This window comes from Protopterus annectens, chromosome 8.part0, assembly GCF_019279795.1.
Source record: "Protopterus annectens isolate FY-2018-M chromosome 8.part0, PAN1.0, whole genome shotgun sequence".
In the NCBI taxonomy this organism is placed as follows: Eukaryota; Metazoa; Chordata; order Ceratodontiformes; family Protopteridae; genus Protopterus; species Protopterus annectens.
The window spans coordinates 44578372-44597264 of NC_056741.1; the positions used below are offsets into that span (position 1 = coordinate 44578372).

At 40.1% G+C, this 18893-nt stretch overlaps 1 long non-coding RNA gene across 1 annotated transcript in view; it reads left to right on the forward strand.

The window, feature by feature from the left end:
- LOC122808629 overlaps positions 1 to 18682 on the forward strand; it is a 54701-nt gene extending 36019 nt beyond the window's left edge. Inside the window, exon 2 of the long non-coding RNA XR_006365806.1 lies at positions 17911 to 18682. This is a non-coding gene — a long non-coding RNA (uncharacterized LOC122808629). The remainder of the gene's footprint in view (positions 1 to 17910) is intronic.
- The last annotated feature ends 211 nt before the right edge of the window (positions 18683 to 18893 follow it).

Genomic DNA, 18893 nt, shown 5'->3' on the forward strand with positions numbered 1-18893 from the left:
GATAGATTTGGTGTTGTTGATTTGGAGTTTGGGAGGCAATATTTCAGATTTGGTGTCTAGTGATGGAAGCTCATTAAAGAGGGATACTTGGAGATTAGATTTATAGATAATGGCTATACCCCACCTTTTTTGGTTTTGCGGTCACATCTAAGGATGTTATAGCCTGGAGGGGTAATTTCCTGGTCTAGAGTAGATGGTTTTAGCCAGGTTTCTGTAAGACATAGAATATCAAATGAGTGCAAGTCCAGGAGTGCATGCAGGTGGGGAATTTTATTGTTAAGACTTCTAATATTAAGGTGAGCATTCAGGAGGGAGTTAGGTGCTTTAGCTAATATAGAAGGTTTAGGTAAAGTTAGATTATCAAGGTTATTCCTATTGTTAGTATTGGGGCCAGGGTTTAGATGAATATCCCCGTCAAGGAGAAGGTAACACTGGGGATAGTTTAGGAATTTAATGATCTTGAGGGAATTATTAAAATTCTTTTTGATGGTGAAGTAAGTCACATGGGTTGTTCTGTGATATTTTGGTAGTATATAGTTAGAGGTACAGGTTATGTTACTGTGGTTGAGGGTGTACATAAAGGAAGATGGCAATGTTTGTTGGAAATGATGGTTTTGTTCAAGTAGAATAAGATTTTCAAAGAAGGTCAGTGAATAAGGTATGGTCAGAGAGGCTATTGTGGTAGTTAAGAGAAGGATGTATGTGAACATAGTTTTGTGTGTTGGTGACATGGCAGTGAGTAGTAATCAGATGAGAGTAGCTTGTTTGTGTAAGTGAGGTAGGAAAATAGATGAGGATGTTTCAAGAGATTAAGCAGGGTATAGAAAAAGAAAAGCAAAGGGAAAGTAATGGAGGTTGAATAGGAGGTTAAATGCAAAAAGTTTTATTGTCATACCATTCAGCAAAAACACAGCCCCTACTGATTGCCACATCAATGGCAACACCCTAAACACACAACCTGTGGTGAGAGACAGGGGTACACAGGTTGACAACAATCTCACATCCGACCATCATGTAGCGGCAGTGGTCAGAAAAACCTTTTACTTGGTTCATCTCATAAGTAAAGGGATTGCATCTAATAAAAGGAGGTTATTATCTTTCTGTACTCCTCCCTCATTTGGCCAATAATTGAGTACAATGCCCCATTTTGTATGCACCTCTCCAAACACCTGCACCAACTGAAAAGGCCACAGAAATACTTCACAAAGAGGATCCATGGCCTCCATCACCTGTCCTATGTGAACAGGTGCAAATCACTATCACTCTACTCAGTATCGTACAGATTGCTCAGAGGTGATCTATGTCTCTCCTACAAGGCAATCTCAGACCCTGCTCTACTAGAGATGTTCCATATCCATAAGTGTAACTGCTTGCCCATTACCCGATTGAAAGGCCTAAATCTAATATGTGACATTAACAAAACCTGCTGGAGAGACAGGTTTGTCTCCCAGAGGCTGCCCCATCTCTGGAATAGAATCCCCATACACATCAAACAAAGTATGTTACTGACCCTCTTCAAGCACAACCTTGATGAGTGAATGAGAAACCACAGATTTGTCCCAGGGGTTCTACCTGTGTCCTCACTGACAGGAGTGACAGGTGCTGATTGAGGCTTCTTTTTTGGGGATAAACTCTTGTCTAGGCTTGTAAGGGCCCCAGGGCCATTAGCCTAGTAATCTCCTATGATCCTAGGATTAGCATAGTATTTGCATTTACTGGCAGAATAAAGTCAATAGCTAGTAGTCCTGTAAACAAAAACACAGCAATACTTACCTCTAATTCAGTAAGTCTGAAGGTATGTTGTTGTTTGTCTTTCGGCTTTTTCCCGGTAAGGGGTCGCCACAGCAGGATTCCAGTCCGCTAATGATTGGCAGTAGATTTTTACGAAATGCCGAGGTGCCAGCTCGATGCCCAACCTTCAACGAAGGAATGCCCATTTACTCACGCATGTCTTTAGAACACTACCCAACCGTGGGGAGGACATGCAGACTCCACACAGAAGGCACTCCCAAGCCAAGCCGAGAATTGAACGGGAGAACCTCTTGCTGTGAGGTAACAACGCTACCGCCACACCACAGCAGAAACTAAGTCTGAAGGTATGTAATGTTGTCAAAATTTGTCACTGTCATACTGATAATATTACTAATATATGCTTTATGTGTGCTGACTTTGTTTTGAAATGCAGTGTCAGTGGATCAAAGGCCAGAAAGCGGTGGTTCTATTCTCACTTCAGATGACTGGACTGCTAATGGTGCCATTCAGAATTAGGAGGTGTTGTATTCTTGAGTCTGTCAGCCTCCAGATGAATTGTTAAACTGAGGTTCTATCTACCCGAGATGGTGGTAGCTCAGGTGGATGTAAAGGATCCTATGGCACCTGTTGGAAAGAGAAGGGGGTCCTTTATTTAACACGACATAAAATACATTATTTACATATTTACAAAATGTACATAGTTGGAGGTACATATATACATATTTCTATTTCTTACAATTTATAATTTTCTTATATCATTATCACTGTTATGCTTCCATAATTGACCCCCACTCTTTCTTCCACAACCATAATCTGATTTTTGCTTAATATTTCCCCATAATCGTTTCCCCATTAAATACAATTCCATTTAGTCTGTTACTCCAAATAACCCATATTATACAAAATACTTTTTTCTACCCTTCTCACATATTCTTTCTTGTTATTCTTAAATTATTCATACATAATCATATTCATATTAGTATTATGTCATTAATAGTCTCAAAAAAAATTTCTTCAGACAACTTTTTCCAGAGTTTCACCACTCTTTTACATTAAAAAAAAACATGCTCTGTTGTCTCTACCCCTCAAAATAAACACACTTTTTCAACTTTCTTTTTTATATGGCATATTCCCCTCTACTGGTAACTTCTTTATTGCTATAAGAAATCTTGACACTCTGCTGTCTGGGTTCACCACTTTTTCCTTACTTTAATGACTTTAATCACTTCTTCTAGTAAATGTTCTCACGAATTTACATAATAATATTGTTTCATTATAGTATTATACCACACTCTTCTATCTTTGTTTACAGCATCAATTTTTTGTTTTCCACGTTAGTATTTTTTCTTGATAAGTTTTACTTTCTTCATTTACACATTATTTTTCTGCTTTTCTTAGTCTCAGAATCTCCCAGATCTTTTGAGCTTATATTTAAAGATTCTCACTATTAAATTCTCATTCATTCCCTTTACCCAGATTAATACTCTATTTGGGTTTAAAGAAGAAGAGTAAACAACTGGATTTAGTAACCCCGATCCCCTTTTAGCTTCACTCATATACAACACACCTTTTTCCACTTGGTTTAATCTTGAATCCATATGAAAGAACACAACAGCTGCAGAATTTCCTTTTCACATTTTTGTGGGGTCATGTAAACATTTCACTTATACACTAATTTCCCAAATAATACAGACTTCATCACATAAACTTTTTTCCTGAATGGTTATCTATACATCCTCCACAAATTACATACTTCTTTTATTTCTGTTATCAAACCCTCCCATTGCATCATAACTACGTCATTTTACCCAAAGACACTTAATTCATTGAAAAATACACCGCCCCTCCATTTTCATATCACCCAGACCCTTACTTTATCTTTAAGGTTATTCTTATTTCCTTTAAACACCCAGTCAAGCAAATCACCTCCTTCATCCATATTTTGTTCTTAGCAGGTACAATTATATTGTCTTAGTATGTCAGAACTATGGATGTTACTATCTCCTTTTGCATCACATATCCAGCACCTTTCATTTTATAAGCTACTTCTCTCCCTATCACTTTCATTAGCGATGCACACACTATTACACTCATGGGACATCATTGCCTTATATTACATTTCATGCGTTTTTTTTTCCTCAGCCACCCCTTCACTGACACTCTCACTCTTATTTTGATATGTTGACATACACTCTCTCCTAATTCTGTTATCTATTCCACACTTCACCACAGCAATCCACAAAGCATCTATCACCTACCATAAGTTTCACATCCTCACTTTAACTTATATCATCATCCACAATTTATCTGGCAACCAGTAGCAATTCTTGACATCACTTCCTTTTACACAATATATACTTCCTTCTATAATATTCCTCATCCTTCATTCCATTCTCTTGTGTATTATTGTCATAAAAAATTGTACTCTGTGTTATTTAGTGAGATAGATCTCCAGTTGTTTTTTTTTTTAATTTCATTCTTCTCATCTACCTTTCATATAAGTTTTAATGTCTCACTGTATAACTCTTTATAGGCAAACTCTTCCTTCAACCGTTTAGTCAGTGCATTTACAAAATGCCCTCTTTGCCAGTCCACTAAACTCTTGTACATTCTATATGATATATCATCTGGGCCTGATAGTGAATCAGCATTTCCTTTCCTAAGTACTTCACCTAATTCACTAATAGTAATTTATTTTTCAAATTCTTCCCTACCTTGTTCTGAAAATTTCTTTCCTTCCCATGCTCTCTTGTTTTGCATCCTTATACATATTTTCAGCATGTGGTACTACAACAGTCATCATTTGCTTATGTTCTTTTTAGCTGTCCTTTTACATTTTTCATTTCTCTTATACTAATATTCTCCTTTTTACTATTTTATCCAAATATGCACATACACCTTGTCCCTTGTAAATATCTCTACCTAAGCAGTAATGCCTTCCTTTTTCTCGATCACTTCTATATATTTACTTTAACATACCCTACTGCATACTGCTCTCCTGCACTCATAGGTTCATAGGTAGGTACTAGGCTATCGGCCCAATGGCCTACGTAAGCCTAGCCAACAAGGTTCCCTGGCCTACGCCACCCAAGAAAGTTAATTTCCTGTGCCCCTGTCGATCAGAGCCACAGAAGTGATCCCCTGGGGTGTATTTCCTATTTCCCATCCACTCATCAAGATTTTTCTTGAAGAGTGCTAATGAAGAACTTTGCTTGACATAGATGGGTAGCTTGTTCCAGAGTATAGGAAGTCTCTGTGATGGGAATCTATTCCTCCACTATGTACTGTTTATTGTGGTGACAAGGTTTAGGTCCCTAGAGCGTGTAGCTCGGAGGGATTGGGATTTCTTTAGGTGTAACATGTCCAACAGCTCTGCATTTAACATAGCTTTATATGTTAGGTAGAGATCTCCTCAGAGTAGGCGATATACTACGGAGTAAAGCTGGATCTTTTTTGAGACGGTCAGTGTAGGGCATCTGTTTGAGACCAGTAATCCTCTTTGTGAGGTACTTCTGTAGCCTTTCCAGTTGCTGCAGATGTCTTGTGAGGTACATTCCAAAAGGGGTGTTGTACTCTATAATGGGTCTAATGAGTGCTGAGTAGAGGGGAACAATGACCTCTTTTTTCCTGGATGACAACCCTTTTTTGATGAGGTGCGCCACATATAAGGATTTCCTGACTACTGTGGAGATGTGATTATCAAAGGAGAGATTACTGTCCACCTGGGTCCCAACGTCTCTTATCACACATTTGGCATTAAGCAGACTGCCGTTTATTTGGTAGTTCATGGGTACAAAGTTTTTACCAAAGGGGATGACAATGCACTTTTTGGCATTGAGCTTGAGGCCATGCCTCTGACACCAAGCATCTGTCTCAGTGAGGCCCTTCTGTAGGATGCCCACATAATTTGGGGACTCGACTATGGCTCCTAGTTGGCAGTCATCTGCGATCTTCATTAGCCAGAGGCCTTCTGTGTTAGCCTGTACTTCAGAGAAGTAGATACCAAACAGGAGAGGTCCCAGGACTGAACCCTGTGGTACTCCACTTGTCACTGGTTTGAAGTCAGATTTGGAGTCTGCAACTTTTACAGTGTGGGTTCTGTCAGTGAGGCAGTTGGCAACCCATCTTGTGATGTAGGGATTTATACCTAGTTTAGTGAGTTTAGCTATAATTCCAGAATGGGGGATGGTGTTGAAAGCCTTGCCGAGGTCAAGATAGGCTGTGTGAATCACCTTACCCTCGTCTACAGCTTTGGTGACTGCGTCAAAGAAGTCGATCAGGTTCAGAAGGCATGATCTGCCTTTCATAAACCCGAACTGGGTGAGGTCCAGAGTCTGGAGGTTGCAAATGTCTTTGTTTATTAGTTCCATGATGATATGTTCCATGGCCTTGCAGACCAGGCTCATCAGGCTAATAGGGCGATAATTCCTAGGATCAGTGCTGGCTCCCCCTTTGTGGAGAGGGATAACTGTTGCTGTGCACCATTCAGTGGGCACAAAGCCTGATGTGAGACTATGATTGAACATAGTGCTTAGGTGAGGAGCCAGTTCGTTCTGAAGTTTGTGTAAAATGCAGCCTTGGATGTTGTCTGGTCCCATGGATGCTGTATTTTTGGTTTTACAGAGTGCAGCTTTTACCTGCATAGATGTGATTACAGGGACTCTGCATTCTTCCTGTATAGATATGGGCCCTTTAGGGGGTGAGAGAGGAGTAAAGTTAGCACTGAACCTATCTGCCACGATGTTGGCAATATCAGTTGGTTTTGTAATTTTCATGCCGTTGTGCTGTAACTCAGAGCAGATCTGGGTGTTGCCATTGAGATTCTTCACATAGCTATAGAATGCTTTGTGGTTGCCCTTAGAATCAGTGGCAATTTTGTTTTTGTAGCTAGCTTTGGAGGATCTTATAAGGGATCTCAGCTTCTTACTGAAGCTGACCAGGGAGCTCCTCCATTCATGGGATTTTACTCTCTTTTGCAACAGTTTCTTCCTTCTGTTGTAGAGTTTGTTTATGGCAGGTGACCACCAGATTGGCTTCCTTTTTTTTGGAGGATAGCGTCTTGGTTCTGCTTGGGATAGCACGATCCATGCACTCGTGTAAGTGCTTATAGAATGCATTTGTGTAAGATTCAGCAGTCGTAACTGTATTGTCCATCTGCATGAGTGTCATGAAGTTCACCACTTCTGTCTTAAGAAGCATGAAGTTGGCTTTGGTGAAATGTTTTACCATGGTTTCCTTAATAGTGGGTGGGGGCGGGATGCGGATATCTAGGGTGATTAGCTTATGGTCGGATCTGACCAACGAGGAGTTGACTTCAGGTGAAGAACACCAGTCATACGTGTTGGTAATGACTAGGTCTAGGATATTGTTGCCCCTGGTGGGGGTGTGGATAAGTTGATCCAGGGCATTTGATTTTATAAATTCCAGAAAGTGTTGAGTGAAGGAGTTAATACACGAGTAGTTTTCCTAGTTAATGGTGGGGTAGTTGAAATCACCCATTATTAGGGTGTTTGGTTGAACCCTAATATTTTCCAGTATATCAAGAAAAGAGGGGTGGGAATCCTGGGGCATGGTGGGGGATCTGTAGCAAGCTACAATTTGGATTGCAGTTTTGCCCAGCGTTAGAGTATTATTCCCCAGTTCTCCAGGACATTTCTATAAATTTCCCATACTTTACTTTCTCTTCCTTTCTTTCAACATCCTGCCACTGACAAATACACTTTTTATCACTCCACCATTCAGAGCAGTTTCTATACAAGGCCTTCATGCTTATATGATCCTTCCCTAACTGCAGTACTTGCCGCTCTCCAGTTTCATACCCTAATTTCTCATTTCCTCTTCTTATTCCTTTTCCTGGTTTAATATAAACACTTTCTTCCATCACCTTCATCCATATTGCTAAACGGTCTGAAAAACAGTCACAACTGTATCACCACCTGCTTCCCCCAAAACCTTCTAATAATGTAAAATAATTAAGTTCAGATCCAAGGGTCCTCCTTCTATAAGTCAGTTGACTTTTGTTCCACAAAGCTAATGTACCACATTTTATCACTTCCTGTATTTTTACATCTTTCCCTTTCTTTTTACATTTACCCTTAAATCACAAAGTCCCCTGCAATTACAATTTCCATGTTAACCACCACATAGTCTAATATTTGATGAAACAGATTCCCCCTTTCCTTGTTAGCTATATACGCATCTAATGCTATAATTCTATAAACACATTCTCTCTAGTTCACATCCACAACAGTTAACCTTCCCTTCCTTACCAACATTACATCTAGTACTTTCATCGTTTTTTACATGACACAGCCACTCCAGAACAGCTTTCACTTCCTAAGTTCCATATTATGTTTCCACTCTACAATTTTTTTTGTTTGCAGTCTTTCTTGACTTGTCAGGAATCTTTCATCCTCTACCAGAATAACAGCCACATTACATTTAGTATACCATTTCAGTTTCCCAAGCCTTCTTATAGAATTGATAATACGGGTCACATTTACTGAAAGTATTCTAAAATTGTTGCTTTTTCTTCTTTTTAAGTTTATAATAAATACTTTTAACTTTTGTTTACTTATTTTTACTCCTTCTTTAAGGAATATTGTTTCCTGGGTTTATATAAAATAATCCTTTATCCACAGAATCAGATTTTTCATTGGGTAGAACTTAAAAAAATATATATTAGTATCACGCCCTTCCCCTGACCTCTCTTCCTGCATGCAATCTCTCTCATCCTTCTCCCTTCTATATTTTTTCTTCTTCTGTGGTTTCTTTACTGTCTCCTCCAGCCTCTTGTCTTGTACGTTTTCTTCCCGTTTTGCCTAATTTTTCGTTATTTACTCTTTACTCTTGACAGTCGATCCAAAACTGTCTTGTTTTTTACACACCCTGCATGCAGCCACACACATTTTAGCTCTATGTCCTTTTTCCCCACATGGGTTATACTGTATTATCTTGTTATAATCATTAATTAAACAAGGTTCATAGGTTAGTACTAAGCTAACTACCCTTGTGAGCCATTTTAAGCCTAGCCAATTATCCCTTGTGAGACTCAAACTCTGCACCTTGTGTTTGTAAGGCTAACACCTTAACCATTAGGCCACCCTCCCATAAAGTCCCTGTAAAAGAAATATTATTTAGGCTGACCTGCATATCTTAATGTTCCTCTATGACTAGCCCTAAAAATACTTTTTTTCACATTTTAAAAAGCTTCCAACCTCCACCCTCCATTCCACATGTTTCTTACATATCTATCTTTCACAATGTTATCAACAATTTTACACAAACCTTGCATGCTTTTTTAACGCCCTCTTCTTCCAGTTAATCAGCTCTAAGCAACAAAGTAACATTTTTAAACATTTATATTACTACCAGAAAACAAATAATTGTTCCACTGATAAATGTCCTTTTTGTTACATAGTTCCAGAAATGTTATCATCAGTCCATCAGATTCAGATGTTAAGTTGAAAAAGTCTCTGTCCCAATAAGTGAAAAAAAACAACATAGTTACTAAATTGTCCCACACATAATATCTGTCTACTACAGTGTCAGTTTTTGTTCTTGTTCTCACAGTTGGTCATCTCTTCTATTTAAAAACAGTTTTATTTCCAGTTTGTTTCTGTTCTCTTTTTTGCCTGCTGTCACTGCTACGTGTTTTAATTACAACACTTTCTGCTGCAAGAAAACCAGACACCTTCTCAGTTTTCTGCTGCTTTCATCTTTTACTTTCTGTCACTGAGTACGACAGGCAGCATCACCTGATGTATAGACCCTTTAAAGTGGAATAGTCCTGTGATCAAACAGCAAAACACAATCCCACAAGCAGTGTTAAACAGCAAAGACCTGTCAGTGTGCCTTTCCTTAAAGAATCTTCTGCAAAGCATACTCATCCTTACTAAACTGTCTGCATAGCAAGCATATTGGGCAGCACACTCACCCAGTTCAAATTCTCCCCACACCATACCCATTCTACCTAAATCCCTCAGGATACGCCCATTCTTTCCAAATCCCGATCACAGTATGCACACTATGTCTGATTTTTCTGCAGAGTGCACCTCCGAAATCTTCAGTGTAGTACATATAACCTGTCCAAATCCTCCAAATAGGATGCTAATCCGTAACAAACCCTTAAACAGCAAAATCACTCTTCCCAAGGGCCCACTCTGGCCAGGAGGCTTCAACATATAAAAAAAACCTTCTTATCACCATGGTGGTGGCATCTTCTCCTTTAAGGAGAACCATGCACGCATGCACACCAGTGTGGATGTAAACCCATTCTGCACTCACACGTAGAATACAAACTAGCCATTCACTTTATAGAGAAGGTAAGTAAGTGTATGTGTGCATGTGTGTATATATAATTTAAAGTAGCGGTTCCATCTGCTCCTGTATGACAAAGAAAGTGTGTGTATGCATATGTATGTGTATGAGTGAATGCAATTTAAACTAGCCATTTTGTTTGAATGAGAGATAGTGTGTTTGAGAGCGAAGGTGTGTTTTTTGTGTGCATTGCTGCATGAGAGAATAGGTGTTTGTGTTGCTATGTAAGAGTAGGTGTGTGTATGTGTGTGTTGCTGTGTGAGAGCAGAAAGAAGGCAGGTCTGTATGAGAGAGTGGGTGTGTGTATGTGTGTGTGTGTGTGTGCGTGTGTGTGTGTGTGTGTGTGTGTGTGTGTGTGTGTGTGTGTGTGTGTGTGTGTGTGTGTGTGTGTGTAACATACATGTGAACTGTCAGGATTTAGCTTCTTTGTTCTGGTCTGTTTCTCATAAAATGTGTAGTTTTCTGGCAAATCACAGAGGACTGAAGTCACTAAATAATGAAAAATATATATGGGTTTCAGATAAAGGCAGCAGTGGTGCAGCGGTTAGCTTTGTTGCCTCATAGCAAGAGGTTCTCCCGTTCGATTCTCGACTGGAGCGCCTTCGGTGTGGAGTCTGCATGTCCTCTCTGCAGTCATATGACATTTAAAGACATGCAGGTAGGTGTGTGCGTGAATGGGTGTGCCCTCCTTGAAGGTTGGGCGTCAGGCTGGCAACGCATCATGGTAAAATCCACTGCCAATCATTAGCGGACCAGAGTTCCACTGTGGCGACCCCTAACAGGGAAAAGCCGAAAGACACACATCCTTCAGAAAATACATGCTAACACAAATCCTGTTATTCTAGCAACTTTCTAAGTTAAAAAGAACAATATTTAAAATCGATCCCCATCTTGGGCCATTGCACCCCTATTATTTAGGCTTTGTCCAGGTTTCTTGCGCTAAGCGGTTGAGAAGTATGCATATCTCTCAACTCTCCAGATTTTTGCCTCATATTTTTGGCCTATTGCTCATAAAATTTGTGTTTTTCTGTCAAATCACTGAGGATTGAAATAAGCAAATAATGTCATACATTTGAGTTTCAGTCTTCATTTCCTTCAGAAAATGCACGCGAAGACAAATGCTGTTATTCTAGCAACTTTCTAAGTCTATAAGAGCAATATTTATAACCTGTCCTTATTCTGGGGCCTTTGACCCCTCCCCACACTATTTTAGGCTTTGTCCAGATTTCTTGTGCTGGTTGAGAGGTATGGAGGTATGCTATATAATGCCCTAGATGGGGGTAGGCAGGTTAGTCAATTAGCTTGATCAGGCTTGACCCTTTACACCAACTACCAGACTGTTGAAATTGTGAGCATTGGTGAAGACAAGACCCTGAATCCTCTACACCAAGTGCAAGACTGCTGATGGAATTGTGAGCTTGCGTTGGAGTACTTTTTCAGAGAATTATGAGTTTCACTGAATTTCTAAGGCATTATGAGTTTCCATTTCATGTTCATGGATTTGTGAGTTTCAAGGGAATTGGGGTTTACTATTGCTCATGCAAGTCTGTTTTCAATGTGCAACTGTTTTGTTTAGCAAATGGCAGTCACTGTTTGTGCTGTAGAATTTGAAAGCAGTGTTAGTAGCATAATTGCCTTCGGAGCAGAAGGCTGTGGGTTCTACTCCCACACCATGCAGATGGAATGCTGATGTTGCAGTGCCCTTTCAATTGTTGATTATTTGGTGTATTTGAAGAGGGAATAGGGGTTCTGCGCTCCTATGTGTGTCCTCCTTTGTATGAGATGCCTAGTAACTGTGAACTTGTTGTCAGTTTGTCAGTCATTCCCTATTGCAATACCACTAGCTTACCAATTTTATTTAATGCAACACAGGCAATTAATTCTTCAAGGGCAGCAGGCAATGAATTTGTAGATGAAACACTGAAATGTAAAGTTGCTTGCCAGTAGCAACCTCTTCATTAGTTACAGATCTCTTTAATGTGGAATTATTCAGATGACTTACTTCTGCAGAGACTGTTCATATTGACTGATACTGGTGGACTGAAGTTTGAGTTGCCTTTTATAGTTAAAATGTTCTGAAATGGGCCATTTTGTCATTATTGGGTCATATATTTTGTTTCATTGCTTACTGGAAAAATGTTCAAAACTAAAGATTTAAAAGACTCTAACAAATAGTGCTGTGTTATACATGGAATATAATTTAATACATCAGGAAGATGAATCAAAGAACACATACACGTATGCATGGCACTAAAAATGTGTGCAAGGAGCCTATAGTTTGAAAACAGCCCAAAGGTAAACTTAATTCTCCACTGGCCAGATGCATTTTATTTGAAAGTGGGTTTTAATGCCATTTCAATGAATGTGAGTTTCAATGACAGAGACTTTTACTGCTCATGCTAAGTCTGTATTTATTGTTTGTTTAGCAAATGGCTATCAGTGTTTTTGCTGTAGTATTTCATTATCTGTAATCACTGTAGATGTAAATAAGAAAATGGTATGCACGCTGATAGGTTTGAACAGTGTTTATGGTAACTGGGGAAATGGCCAAAGAATGGAACACTGCTGGGAGGAGGCTGCTATGCGGGTGGAGGGTAGGGGGTTGCGTGGGGGGCCCCAATCTATTATCTTGCCTACGGCCCTATTTGACCATGGTCCAGCTCTGCCACTCTGTCTAAATTTCTGCATAGCACACCACCCTTGTCCACACCTGAATCCTCCACATGACACACAACACACTCACCATGTCTGAATCCTCTGCACAACATACAGCACACTCACAATACCTGTATCCTCCACACAACACACTCACAATGCCAGAATCCTCCACACAACACACTCAACATGCTTGAATCATCCACAATCACCATGTCTGAATCTTCCACACAGCACACTCACCATGCCTGAATCCTCTACACAACACACTCACAATGCTTGAATCCTCCACACGACACATAACAGACTCAACATGCCTGATGAAACCTCCATACAACACACTCTCCTTGCCTGAATCCTCCACACAACACACTCACCATACGTGTATCCTCCACACAGCACACAACAGACTCAACATGCATGAATCTTCCAAACAAAATACAACACACATCATGCCTGAATCCTCCAGATGACACAGTATACTCACCATGCCTGTAACCTCCACATAACACACTCACAGTGAATAATCCTCCACACAGCACATAAAACAATCACCATGTCTGAATCCTCCACACAACACACAATACACTCATCATGCCTAAATCCTCCACACAACACACTTACCATGCCCACCATGCCTGTATCCACTACACAAACACATTCACTATGTGTGAATTGTCTACACAACACACTCAACATGCCTGTATCCTCTACAAAACACATGCAGCAGGCTTGAATCTTCCACACAACACACTCAGTATGCCTGAAACCTCCTCACAATATAAAATACATTCGCCATGCCTGAATCCACCATACAACACAGACACAATGCCTGAATCCTCCATACAACACACAAAACACTCACTATGCCTGAATCCTCCACACAACACACTCACTATAAGCCAGAGTCCTCCGCATAAAACACAACACACTCACCATGCCTAAATTTTCCACTCAACACGCTCACTATGCCTGAATCCTCTACACAACACATTAACAATGCTTGAATTCTCTGCATGATGCACAACACACTTACCAGGCCTGAATCCTCTGTACAACACACAACACACTCACTATACCTGTATCCTCCACACAGCACAGAACACACCCACCATGCCTACATGATCTACAAAACACACTCACCATGTGTGAATCATCTGTGCAAAACACAACACACTAAGCATACCTGAATCTCTACACAACACATTCACAATTCCTGAATTCTCCACACAACACAATCACCATGCCAGAATCCTACACACAACACACTGAACATGCTTGAATCCTCCACATAACACAACTACCATGACTGAGACCCCACATAACACAATGCACACAGCACACTCAACATGCCTGAATCCTCCACACAACACATTCACCATTCCTGAATACACCACACAACACAGTCACAATGTCCGAATCCTCCACATAACACACTCATCATGCTTGAATCCTCCACACAATACACTCGCCATGCCTGCATCATCCAATTAACACACTAACCATGCCTGAATCCTCTACATAACACACCCACCTTGCTTGAATCCTCCACATGATACACAAAAGACTCACCAAGCCAAATTAATCCTCAACACAACACACTCAGCATGCCTGAATCCTCCACAAGCCACACTCACTATACATGAACCAACTACACAACACACTAAACATGCCTGTATCCTCCACACAGCACAAAACATATTCACTGTGACTGAATCCTCCACAAAACATACAAAACACTAAGAATGCCAGACTCCTCTACACAACATACTCAACATGCCTGAATCCTCCACATAACATAGTCACCATCTCTGAATCATCCACACAACACATCCATCATACCTGAATCCTCTACACAACGCACTCACAATGCTTGAATCCTCCACATGACACACAACACACTCACCACGTCTGATGAAACCTCCATACAACACACTCGCCTTACCTGAATCCTGCACACAACACACTCACCATACGTGTATCCTCCATGCAGCACAGAACACGCTCACCATGCCTGAATCCTCCAAACAAAACACAACACACTTATGCCTGAATCCTCCAGATGACACAATATACTCGCCATGCCTGTAACCTCCACACAACATGTTCACAGTGACTGAATACTCCACACAGCACATAACACAATCATCATGTCTTAATCCTCCCACACAACACACTCATCATGCCTAAATTCTCCACACAGCACACAACACACTCATGCCTAAATCCTCCACGCAACACAGAACACACAACACATTCATCATGCTTAAATCCTCCAAACAACACACTCACCATGACAACCATGCCCATATCCACTACACAACACACTCACCATGTGTGAACTGTCTACACAACACATACACATTCAGCATGCCTGTATCCTCCACAAAACACACTCAGCAGGCTTGAATCTTCCACGCAACACACAACACATTCAGTATGCCTGAAACCTCCACACAATATAAAATTCATTCACCATGCCTGAATCCACCACACAACATAGGCACAATGCCTGAATCATCCATACAACACACAAAACACTCAGCATGCCTGAATCCTCCACACAACACACCCACCATGCATGAATCCTCCACACAACACACTCACTAAGCCAGAATCCTCCACACAAAACACAACACACTCACCATGCCTAAATCTTTCACTCAACACACTCACCATGCCTAAATCCTCTACACAATATATTAACAATGCTTGAATTCTCTGCATAATACACAACACACTCACCAAGCCTGATGAAACCTCCACGTAACACACTCACCATGCCTATATCCTCAGGACAACACCCAACACACACACTATCCCTGCATCCTCCACACAGCACACAACACACTCACCATGCCTGCATCATCTGCAAAACACACTCACCATGTGTGAATCATCTGCGCAACACACAACAGACTCAACATGCCTGAATCCCCACACAGTACACACATGATTCCTGAATCCTCCACACAACACAAACACCATGCTGGAATCCTCCACACAACACACTGAACATGCCTGAATCCTTCACACAACACACAACACATTCACCATCCCTGAATATTCTACACAACAGAGTCACAATGTCCAAATCCTCCACATAACACACTCACCATGCCTAAATCCTCCACACAACACAATCAGCATGCTTGAATCCTCCACACAACACACTCACCATGCCTGCATCATCCAGTTAACACACCAACCATGCCTGAATCCTCTACGTAACACACTCACCTTGCTTGAATCCTCTACAAGATACACAACAGACTCACTGAGCCAAATGAATCCTCAGCACAACACACTCACCATGCCTGAATCCTCCATGTAACACCCAACATACTCAAGATGCCTGAATCATCCATACAACACACAAAACTATCACCATGCCTGGATCCTTCACCCAACCGACTCACAATTCCTGAATCATCCACAGAACACACGGTGTACTTACTATGGCCGACTCCACCACACAACACGCAACACACTTACCATGCTTGAATCCATCACACAACATGCAACTCACTCACTGTGCCTGTATCCTCTAAACAACACACTCACCATGGTGAAACCTGCACACAACAAACAACACACTCATCATTCCTGAATGCTCCATCACTACACACAACACTCACCATGTCTAAATACTCTACACAACATACAACACACTCATCATGCCTGAATCCTCCATACAACACAACACACTCACTGTGCATGAATCCTGTTCACAACGAACAACACACTCACCATGTCTGAATCCTGCACACAACACACTCACCATGCCTGAATCGTCCAAACAACACACTCAACATGCCTGAATCCTCCACACAACATACAACACACTCACCATGCCTGAATCCTTCACACAACATACAACATATTCACCATGCCTGAATCCTCCACACAGCACACTATGACTAAATCCTCCACACAGTACACAACACACCGACCATGCCTGAATTCTCTACACAACATATTCTACATGCCTGATTCCTCCACACTACACGCAACACACTCATCATGCCTGAACCCTCCACACAACATACTCAACATGCCTGAATCCTCCACACAACAAACAACACACTCAACATGACTGAATCCTCAACAACATACTCAACATGCCTGAATCCTCCACACAACAAACAACACACTCACCATGCCTGAATCCTTCACACAACATACAACACACTCACCATGCCTGAATCCTTCACACAACATACAACATATTCACCATGCCTGAATCCTCCACACAGCACACTATGACTAAATCCTCCACACAGTACACAACACACCGACCATGCCTGAATTTTCTACACAACATATTCTATATGCCTGATTCCTCCACACTACACGCAACACACTCATCATGCCGGAACCCTCCACACAACACAATCACCATGCCTAAATCCTCCACACAATAACAACACACTGATCATGCCCGAATCCTCTACACAATACACTCAACATGCCTGATTCCTCTACACAAGCGATTTCCGACAGTTATGCAGCAAGATTTTTTAAAACAAATTAATTAAAGACTTCTTTAAAGAAATACAGTGCAAATGAAGTCTACAACACAAATTTTATTCCATTTTATGATTTATATATCATTATTTTAATAACAAACATATACTATATGTGAAATATAAAGGAAAACAATGTATAATTTTATGCATGTATAACCAGTTTACATGTCTCAACTTGTTAAAAATTTGTATACTAAAAATTTTGTATAATCAATTCATATAAACATTTACTTCAATAGTATACACATTGTTTGTATTGCATGCGCACTGTGCAGTGTAATTATTTCAATGAACATGTCTTATTGTCAAGCACATAGAGTGTCCCTATTTAACCTCCACCATGGCTGAATCTGATCACGCATACACACATACAAGTATAGGCACCTGATACACTTTACTACTATGTAATTGGAAGACGTGCATAATTTTCATCTCAGCGCAGGCTTAGAAGTGACGTGAGTTTTTCTAAACATACTAGCATTATCAGTGTGAAGATTTATTGCGTATCCAAAGTTTTCAGTTTGTATACGTAGCACCTTACAGATGGTGAAACAGTTTAAACTGTGTAAGATTTATTTCATTTCAACAGTTTAGTTCTAAACTTTTGACATGTGTGTTCACAAATAATTTCATTTTTTTTTTTTTTATTCAATAGCATTTGATTTAACATGGACAAGGTTCTAATAAAAAAAATGAAAATTAGAAGACAGTGAAGAAAATGACGCTAGAACGTCGAACGATGCTTTGCCCAGCGCCCGCACATCATGAGTGGATACCTCAACTAGTTCCTTAATCGGCACAGGTTCTTCTAAAGCTAAATTAAAAACTATCGTTCGTCATTATGATGAAGATTGTTTGTCATTCTGCTTTATATCCAGTGAAGAAAATCATCCACGTCCCACATGCATAATTTGTGGTGAAAAATTACCAAACCAAGCGATGGTGCCAAGTAAATTAAAAAGACATTTGCAGTCTAAACATTCTCACTTGTGCACAAAGCTGGTTGAATATTTTAAAAGATTTGTACTGGAAAAGACTAATCAAGCAAAAAGACTGTCTAAATTTGTAATGGTATCAAAAAAAGCACAATAAACAACTCTCGCAATCGCAGAAATTATTGCTAAAAATGAAATCTCACACAATTGCAGAATCTGTAATTTTACCAGCATGCTGTAAATTTGTAAACATCATGTTTCGCAAATAATACGAAGAGAAGGTTTTAAAAATTCCAATGTCAGATAACACCATTTGTCAACGTATTCAGGATTTGTCCCAAGATGTTGAATTGCAAGTGATATCGCATGTTTGCTATTCAGCTGGATGAATCAACTGATGTCACTAGCAAAGCTCATCTCAGCTTCTAGCATTCAGTAGATTTATTTATAAAGAAGAGATTATAGAACAGTTTTTATTTTGTCGACCACTCACAGAAACAATGAAGGGCCAATATATTTTTGATGTTGATAATTACTTCAGCTGTCTTGGGATTCCTGCATTAGTATTTGTACAGATGGTGCCCTATTTCTGTCAGAAACTGTAAAACGATTTGTTATGCTGTCTCAATAAAGAATCCTAGAATTATTTTTACTCGTTTTCTCCACAGAGAAGTACTAGCATCAAAATCATTGGTACCTGAGC